The sequence below is a fragment of the Physcomitrium patens genome, chromosome 25 (genome assembly GCF_059467195.1).
Source record: "Physcomitrium patens ecotype Gransden chromosome 25, ASM5946719v1, whole genome shotgun sequence".
NCBI lineage: Eukaryota > Viridiplantae > Streptophyta > Bryopsida > Funariales > Funariaceae > Physcomitrium > Physcomitrium patens.
This window is the reverse complement of record NC_143434.1, coordinates 11,772,254-11,782,635: the sequence shown is the minus strand read 5'-3', so window position 1 is coordinate 11,782,635 and position 10,382 is coordinate 11,772,254. Positions and strand designations below refer to the sequence as shown.

The 10,382-nt window shown below is 30.4% G+C and overlaps 1 long non-coding RNA gene across 7 annotated transcripts; it reads left to right on the top strand.

The window, feature by feature from the left end:
* The first annotated feature begins 4,431 nt into the window (after positions 1-4,431).
* Positions 4,432-9,986, top strand: LOC149986311 (uncharacterized). 7 transcript variants are annotated; one of them, XR_016500962.1, is made up of 9 exons: positions 4,432-6,546; positions 6,881-6,909; positions 7,180-7,252; positions 7,485-7,556; positions 7,990-8,075; positions 8,283-8,427; positions 8,654-8,716; positions 8,862-8,927; positions 9,295-9,986. It is a non-coding gene; the product is annotated as an uncharacterized LOC149986311 (long non-coding RNA). The 7 variants fall into 7 exon arrangements; XR_016500957.1 differs by having other exon boundaries at positions 4,438-6,546; positions 7,180-7,273; XR_016500961.1 differs by lacking the exon at positions 6,881-6,909 and having other exon boundaries at positions 4,447-6,546; positions 7,180-7,273.
* Positions 9,987-10,382: the final 396 nt, after the last annotated feature.

Here is a 10,382-nt window from a genome sequence, read left to right as displayed (position 1 = left end):
CTACCAGTTAACTTTGCTCATATTTTTAACATGCTCCTTTCCTTTTCAAGAAAACAAACTGCAAAATGCAGACAACATGTGGCAATGTATATTTTTGTTGAAGTTTCTTCCTTGGGAGGGAGGCAACACAGCCTGATTTTTTTTATTGCTCCCATTGGTTGATTTGTTTGTTAGTTTTTGTTTTTTTTTGTTATTTTTGTTATTTTTGTTTTTTTTTTGTTTTTTTTAATTCTTTCATGGTTTAGGGATGTACAGCCACTTTTTGTCCAAAACCATGAGGTTTATTTCTCTCACTCCAAGTCAACTGTTGGGTATATATATATATATATATATATATGTGTGTGTGTGTGTGTTTGTGTGTGTGTGTGTGTGTGTGTGCAGAAAATTGATAGACAAGAAAGCTTTAACTCTAGTTATCTTAAAATTTCAGAATTTCAACACACACATAAAAATGTACTTTGTATTTAATTTCAAAATAAATTTTTTATTTGTTGCATGGGTTGGTGTTAGTTATCATAAGTTTAACCATTTTCTTTACAAACCAATAGATTGTAATCAATATGTACAATGTACTCTTTACTTTTGAAATAATCTGTCAAACATAGAACTCAAACAAAAACATAGCAATAAATGGTCTTATGTTTTTTATTATAAATCTAGTAAAAGTAATATTTATGAGTCAAAGATATTTCAAAACGTATTAAATTAAAAATTTATGTCCATATTTATAACATAGAATTAACAAGCATAATGCTTTTACAACAAAAATTATAAATACTAAGTCTAATCTTCATGTTGCATACGTATTAGAGTTCATCATGGTTCCAAATGTGGAGAGTCATTCCACTACTCATAAACTCCCTTTCTTGGTTTGAACTACACATTTTGATTTTAAAATGAACTATAGAGCTAACACTGGCATTATTCAATTGTAACAAAAAGATAAAAAAAAAAAAAAAAATTAAATGCATTGCTCCACATACCAAAGATACCTCCTGTTGCTCTAAATGCTGTCAATGCAAGAAAAAATCAATCAAGTTCAACATTTATTTAAATAGTTATATATATATAATTCAAAAATATATCCCAGTTTGCATAAAGAACTTGGATTTGTAAGATCTTCCTCTTTGCTACAAGTACATACAAGGAAAAGTAAAATTCATGTTATATATATATATATATATATATGATATTTTCTTTACATAAATAACTTTTCTTTTGTTTGAATTAGACTCAAAGTGAGTCTCATTAAATTAAGAAAAAATAAAAATAATTTCGTTGTCAATTAGAGTACATTCAATACCAAAAATTACTTGCTGGGTGGTTGAAATTTCTACAACCAACATTTATTCCTACATAATTGAGGTTATTTATGTTGAAATGAGATTAAACGGAATTTAAGAATCAAGAACTTTTGACTCTACTATTTTTCACAATAAACTAGACAAATGAAGTACAATATATTACTTGATTGTACAAAATATAAATCTAAAGATACAATAAAACATACATCAATAAAGTTGAATATTTAAAAAATAAAATAAAAGTATTATACATCAAAGTGTTGAAAAAATATTGATTAGTTGGATGGTAAAAATTATAAAAACCCTTTTTTTTTTTTTTTCTCAGTTTATAAACGAGAATGTATATATAAATATCTCTACATGTATCTCTCTACATATAAATATGTTAGCTTCATTGTAATGGATTTGTTAAAGAGAGAAAAAGAAATTCCACATGTTAATTTCTCAACCAAATTGTAGTTTGCTACAATATACATAACAATGATCATGAATCGAAGATAGCAGATTATACTTGAACTATGTACAGTATTTTATTTAATATTTTTTATTGTTTATTTGTCTTATAATAGCTATTTTAAGAATTAAGTAATTATTGAAAAAAATTTCTTTTATTGGTAAAATATTTAAAAATACATAAAAAATATTATAAGCATAAATTGAAGATTTGATGAAATTTGATAAATACTTCAATTATAATTTAAACTACATTGGTATTTTCATGAAATTTTGTTGCATATGTTAATGTGCTAAATTTTTATATGTTTTCTAAGAATCAAAGTGTGTGATTAATATTTTTTGTAGTGAATCATTTTAGATACGATAAAAAAAAAGTTAAAAGAAGAAGAAGAAGAAGAAGAAGAACAAGTATATATTTTTTTTTGTTAAATTAAAAAGTATGAAATTTTGTAAAATTTATTTTAGTATCTTTACAACTTGACTTATTTGGAAAATCTTGATAGTATTGATTGAATAAGTAGTATAAAATTTATGTTCTAATTTTAATATTTTTCAAGAAAAATAAATTGAAAATATTGAAAAGGTACTTGAATTTTTCAATTAAAATGACACACATTTAATATGTTGTATACTTATGCATTATAATTACTATTACTCATAAAATCAATTAGACTTGAAAATTTATAAATTATTGAGTTGAATCAAAATAAAAAATTATATTTATTTTATATCTTTTCTGTCTATCAAAATTATATATATAAACACACATATTTCAAGTATTTTTCTAACCTACAAGTTTTATAAATTTTTGTAATAACAGGCTCTGCTTATTCAGTTTACATGCAGTTTGAACTTCAAAGAAATGTTGGCTCTTGATGTTGATCCATGGCATATTTTGATAATCCACTTGGAAAGTGTCATAGCCTTAGCAAAGGTGGAATAAAACAAATTGATACAAAATTAGCTACATGAAGGTTCTCTAATGATCTTGTTCTAAAATTGTTGAAAACCAATGTGTTAATAGGTGGTACTCCATACTAGATTATTCAAAACGGTACGCAATACACAGTAATATGTAAACAGTTTGATTTAATTATAAAATAAAATAAATAAATAAATAAATAAATATATATATATATATATATAGTCATTATTGTCTTAATCTTAAATAAATTAAAATTATGGGTCTTGTTAGAAACCTGTAACTAATAAGAGAATATTTAAAGAAACAAAGCTTGCAATTTATTTTGTATTCCAAGAATGTATTACACTATAATAACAGTTTAGTATTGCAACCGTTAGTTTTGAAGTATAACCTTCTTATTAATTTTGATAATAATCCTTTCTTGAAGATACTGTTGTATTAATGAATTATACAAAGAAAATGTTGTTAAAAAATAACTATCTTGAAAGATGATTTATTTCTAAGTACATTTTTTTTTACGATTTTATATAAATCATTATATGATTAGTCACATAATAAATCAATGATAATTTTTTAGTTTAAAAGTACAAATTTTATAACCTTGTGTTGGAAGAGAATGCATGTGTGTGTCTATATATATGTATATATTCCTGTATTACCTTTAAAATAATGCATTTTGCACCTTCGAAGTCATTTAAAACATTGATTTGTAAGTAGTAATAACTGTTGTACATCTTTGTTTAAAAACGATACTTCTGTTATCAACAAATATTGGAACCTAAAAATATAGGAGACCTAAATCTGTAGTGACCTTTTGACAACATCCTGTTTAAATAAATCGTAAAAATGCATGCTTGCAACTATAAACCTTGGTATTTTAAAATTGAAAATATTAGTTAGACTCTAATCCAATAATAAAATAGGTTTGATTTAAAAATAATAATAGCAAAGATTAATATCATATCTACCACAAGGATTATTCTAAATTTGACTTTTAAAATATTTTTGGAATTTTTAAAAAGAAAAATGGAAAAAAAAACAAGACAAAAATATTAAATAAAATTACATTAAATCCTAAATTTTGTAAAACTTGAATACTAACAAACACACATTGAATATTTGAGATATGCTTATATAAAAAGTTTTTCACTCAATTATGTGACTTTAAATGATTTTTATACAGTTTGTATTCAAATAATAAACCTAGAATAAAGAAACATGTAGATGTTGTAAATAAAATATACATTATAAAAAATGATTTCTAACTAGTTGTTCCAACTGAAATTGATCTGTATAAATGAAAACCAATATTATCACTAGTTAGTTGAAAACATGTAAAATAATGAGAAAAATTAAGTATTAACTAAGAATTCTGCATATATATATATATATATATATATAGATATACTGGAAGGCAGTAAATGAGAGAAATTGTGAAAGATTGTGGAATGAAGTATAATATATTGTAAAACATGAGCTAGATGAAACTTTTGAAAATTGTAAATTTGACTTCGAAAGAATAAAATAACGTGTAATATTATATGTTAAAAATAATCTGGACTTGTGTGTACTTAATGAAATCACACAAAAACTGAATTATATATTAAGTAGTCGGTAAAATTCTGATTTTGATTAAATGCAAATTCAGTATTGAAAAGCTCGTAATGTATTTTTTCTTGTTTAGGTACTCATTTACAGTGTCATCATTTATTTATTTTTTATAGGATTTAAAATGTAAAGTAAAGTCTATAAAAACTGGTTTCATTTTAAAGTTATATCACACACTGACCTATTTATATGTAATAATTTTTAAAAATGTAGAAACTATTAAATATACCTTAGCTTATTGATTATATGATTTAGATGCATGTGTTAAATAGCTTCAAGTGTCAAATCATTTCGATAAATTGAAAAAATAGAAAATTCTGCACATTCTACTTCCACCTCTTCTAACTCCCTTTTTTTTTTTTTTTCTTTTTTCTTTAATTTTCATCAAAATAAAGTACTTTGCAAAATCCAAAAAAATATTTACATATATACAATATATGAACATGCATGAGTGGTTAGCAGTAGTTTTATCATGTTTCACGTCGATAAAAATCATCAACGTCCCATAATGTTTTTATTTTAAATATGTAAACATATGTTTAAATTGTAATCTCATACCAAGTGTGTGTTTCATTAGATTTCATGATAGTTAATTATTGCACATGTCAAATGCATTTGTATGAATACGTATGAATGAAAGTGAAGAGCATGGAAGGAACTTCTCTACAGGCATGTCCCTCCTCTTCTCTTTTGTTATTGTTATAATTATTTCAACAATTTACTATGTCATTCAAAATATGTAATCTATTATAATATGATAAGCAGAGACATCATTCAAATTCAAGCAATCAATCAATCAAAATTAAAAACAGGAAAAGAGAAACAGGATGCTGAATATTTACTCTTGATGTTGGTATTTTTAATTTTTAATTTTTTAAACTAAATCTTAGAAATACTCATTCTATATTTATATTTTTTTGTGACTTATTTTTATTTTTACATCTACTTGTTGACCATGTGTTGATTAATGGTATGTTCACTTGCTACGAAAACCATACAGTGACTTCCTCTTTTCAAGAGATAGATAGTCAATGCCATATGAAAAATGCATTCTTGAATAGCTTTGCAAGTATTGCATCACATAACTTAGAAACCATCTGAATGTATTTCAAAAATCAACAAAAATAAATTAAAAAAATTAAAAAATTAAAAAATTGTAACCTTCTGGAGAGCATATCAGTTATTTATTTTCTCAAAATAACGTACAAATAATTTTCTTTGAACCACTACTTTTTACTTTTCGAAACAACGAAAAAGCGATCACCAAGAGTTGGGCTTGGAATTGGCCGCGCGGTTGCGTCAGCGTCGAGATCGGCCGCAGCTTCGAGTATGGACCGAAGCATGGAAACAACGATGTGAGAACAGAGCTTAAATAGCTCCCCCTTCCCCCTGCTCTCGGAATATCAGCATTTCTACCATCCCGGTTGTGGAGGTGTTGCTCGTGTCCTATTAAGTCCTTATACGCCGAGGGTAGTATAAAGATTTACAAGATTTAGCTGTCGTTTTAGTGTCAAGTTTAGAGCAGGCTTGGCTTTGAATCATGTTTGTGAGCTTGTTGAGGATGCTTAAAAGAATAGTAGAATTAGCGATCGTGCTGTAGTGCTGCGATCGCTTTCGCGCATTTCGACACTGTGGTTTTTGCTGGAAAGTTCTTCAGCTGCTTGTCAGACTGAAAACCAATTGAATCTTTGTCGTTCGATTGAGTGGGACCTGCTTTCTATGAGGTCTTGTGAAGGAAGAACGTCGTCCTTTGCTTCTAATTCATTCTTTATTTGGCAAAAAAACACATCACTGCGTTTAGATTTATTACTTTCAGTCGTTGAGCTGTACAAAATTTTCGAGTTAAGTTCATAAGGTCTCCTGCTTGAGTTGCGCTCTACCTGGCCTCTCTTTCTACAAACAGTTCCTTCCTCTTTGGTATACGCATTATTCTCCTATTTGTGAACGTCGAGAAGCTAAATGTTTCACATGGAACGTCATCTAAGAAGCTTTCCTTGGAGTATCAACTTGGTGATTGCTCCATTTACACTTCCTCATAAGTCTGTTACTTTGAAACCCGGCACCATTACCGAGCACTTCATGAAGAGATTTCCTAAACTAGTATGCCGACACTTTGTGCAGTAATTGCTGAAATTTTCCGACTGCATTGGTTGCACCATACCAAGTTGTTCCAAGGATTCTGTTTAGGTCTACAAGTAGCAACCAAGCAAAGAAGTTACAATGAAGGTTGGCAACATTGAAGAGACTAATGCGGTAAGATTCAGTGCTCGGTGCGACCTCTCAATTTGATATATATATATATATATATATATCTGTGTGTGTATGTTGGTAGGATCGCTTACATTTTTCGCTGAACTGGGCATCCAGTGGTAATTGTCGCATACATTAGGCCCGCGTAACATCCTTAAGTGTAGGTGATATGACTTATGATACGTTCATATTCATCCTGATATGGTTATCCGTGCTTAGAGCTGCTTAATTTTTATTATTTCGGTGACAATCTCCAACGGTTTTTTTTTTTTTTTTTTTTTTTTGAGATAACGTTTTGAATTTTCTGTAAACTGGTGTACGTCCTTGATCTTTCAAGGATTCTCATGAGGCTGATTCCGTCACCAGGTAAGACTTCCAAGCCTTGCTACAAGCATTCTTCTAAATTGTGTTTTAATGGCTTCTAAAAGTCGCGATTCACCTTGCCTACAGATGACAAACTAATTTTTCTCATAAATGTTTATTCTCATCCGAAATGTTTCGAAGAGACTCTGTGAAATAATGTAGCTGTATCTTTGGAAAACGATATGATCTTTTATGAGCACCACAGTTGGTTGGCAGATCCATTCTCAATGCTAGATTCCACGAATTAAACATACATTGACCTATTCATTTCAGGGAGGATTACTTTGGAGATGTTCAAAATTTGGATCATTGTATCAAGAACCTGAAAGTCCTTGGTTACTTTCAGGTTTCCCTCTGGAATCAACTTGTACTCAACTAATCCCGCAAGATTTTGCCGCACCGTTGAATTGGTTTTGTTGCGCGTTAGTCAGTGCTGCACTTAGCAATTACCTCCGTTGCCAGTTTTTCTAAGATGATACTAGTAAGGATTATGGAATTGCTGACGAAGCTCATGTATGTCATGGCCTACAAAATTAACCTTTTTTGGAGCAGCTATTAATCGCAAATGCTTGTTCCAGTATATTCTCTATGATTCAGCAACGGCAACAAGACATCGAGTACCGTGAATCTGATATTAACATGAAACAAAGGTTTGCAGTGGCTCAGACATTGTACAATGAGCTAGCTATTATTGAATTTTGCAGGCTTGAAGTAAACAAACACAGTTTAGTACCGTGTCCTTGAGAGCAAGTACTGTTATTCTAAGATAAGTGAATGCAATGTTATAGTTATATTCACACGGTTGTCCATGATTTTCACCAGTACTGCTTATTATTAAGCTCATATTAGGACTGTATTGACACAATTCGGATATGATAATGTGTAAAAAGATACACCAATATTGAGAATCGGAGTGATATTTTAAGTTTCTTCTTGTTGTTCGCGTCAACGAGGCTCAAAGTTCATATGATTAGAAGTATGTCAAGTTCATGAATGCTGTTGACAATTAACTTGTGACCTTTCCAAAACTGTGTATGCTGCAACTTTAGCCGAAGCTTATTTTGCTGCGCTGGCTGATGGCAGATATGTTCAGGCTAGCGACCTAGATGGAGAGATTGTCCAATCAGATTAACATCAAGGAGTGTGAATTGCAAATCTTAACGATCAAGGTGACTTTCATTATTACATTAGCATGATTACAACACGCACTTGTCGCTAAGTGATATTATTTGAAAGCAGCCTATGATTTGTTGCTAAGGAATCTTAAATGAATGAGTGTTGCTCAGGGGATCGCTAAACTTCATTAATTTATAAATATTACTTCTACAATGACGATACCCCTATTAATTAATCTCACGGTTACTTGGTGGGGACAGGAACAAAAAGTCACATCCGGTACAAAGACGCAATTGAAGAAATTGCAGCTGGTAAAAGGATGAAACCAATCGCATGTTGATCCCCTCACAGGCATGACCAGCTTTTTCCGACATGTGGAAGCCATTGGAGTCTGGTCAACTAATTGTGAGTTGTTTCCTAAAATACACCCTCGTTGCGCCGAAAATTTCGTGTGGAGTATAAATTCCATTGAATTCAGATCAATTGTAAGTGGTAATTTGTTCAATGTGCCAGTCAACTGCTGACCATGAATTCTCTGGTTTTCTTTCAAAGTTCACCTATCCCATGATTTTAGTGCCTTGATGCTGTTTTCCAAGTCCCAACATGTATTGGGGGGGGGGGTGATGGGCAGCTACTGAAATTTCAACAGAAACATGAATTGAAAAAGAAGGAGAAGGAATATAAGAAGCTACAGGTTTGTGTAATATGCCAATTATCATTTTGATCACTGCTGAGTTCGAAGATGGCAGCGAGGTTTTTCACTTTCTTATTTAAGAGCTTCATGTTCAACTGCATCTTATAAATTCTGCTTTGGTTGTGTGCTTTTTATTCATATTCAGAAGGAAGGTAGGAAGCGCGGGACATGGAACTTTAAGAAAGCTGATGGCGATGTTTGCAAAATTTCAGTGAGTTCACCGTAATTCTACTCTCTATTGTTTAAGGGAAATCTTATAGTAGTATTTCAACTTCAACGTTTTGTTCTACACCTGCTCAGATACGCGGGATCCCCAGTTTCTGGTCTGAAAAAGCGCCCTCTAGCATTGTTTTGTATCCAAGAGTAGCATGAAATGCTACGCTTGCGAATCAATGTGTTCTTTCCAACCATTTGCTGTGGTTGCACAGTATTCATTGTAGAGTTTAGCTAGCTCAACTCATTCTCTGTTCCATATAAATTCATGTGGGCAACTTAGGTAGGTTGATGCTTACGAGAACAAGGATCAGGAGCTAGTTGCCGAGAATACAGATTTGCGTGCATTGTTGGGATCCATGCAGGTACATTGTCAGTGTCTGCACGCTTTGCATCACTGATGTGTAGGTGTTGTTAAGAGCCGTCTACACCCAGTTGAAGCTTGGTAAATAATCTACAACCCCAAAGGCTACGGAAGAGAATTCCATCATTTTCGTGGATCACTTCAGATTTGATTTGTGGTATCCATTGTGTATTCTTTTTGCTTCAAATTCTTAAAACTGGACAAAATAAATGCAGAAAAAATTGTTGATCCTTGGTAAAAAACAATAAAACTGAGTTGCCCCTCTGAAACCATGATTTAATATGATCGAATTTTAAGGCCTGTCCTAGTTTTCATGAGTACCTCAATTTCAAAATTTCAAAGGTCATGTTATTTTGCAGGCTGACATGTGAGACTTTTTGAATACTTTAAACGGAATGCACAGGCCCAGAAATACTGCAAACTGCAGTGCGGACATGCAGCCACCTCCTACTTATTTGAGAGGTCCTACTGTAAGTGCTCCGGGGTTGGTAACATAAACCATGACGTACAAGAGAAGCATGTCTAGAATCAGTTTTAAGATTAAGATAAGAATGATTAATTTATATAAGCTTTGGTATTGTGCTTTGGATACTATGTAAAAAAGTAAGTGTTTAAAACACAAGCATACTTATAAATTCTATTCTACAATTGTACTATTAATTGTTGAATAAAAACTGCCTCGGATTAACTGTTGATTAAAAGCTTTATTGGATGTGCATTTTAAAGTTAACATTTAGAAGAAATTGCTCAAACTAATATGGATATAGATTTTAGATGGTGGTTGTACAAATAGAATTTGTTCAACCTATAATTTCACATGGCTAGAGACCAAATTAAGCAGAGCTTAAGAATAAAAATGCCTATTATAAAAGTAGACCTTATCTGTTTGTTCATTCATTCTATTTGTGTGTGTTTCTTTTTCTTTTGTAATATATATATATATATATATATATATATACACACATATTGATCACATTAAAATAACTACAAATAATGTAATATGAATTATTTTCTTTATTATTTTTTTTACTGAAAAAATACAACTTATCAACTACAAAGATATATCTTTAGCATATTTTTTTATATTTA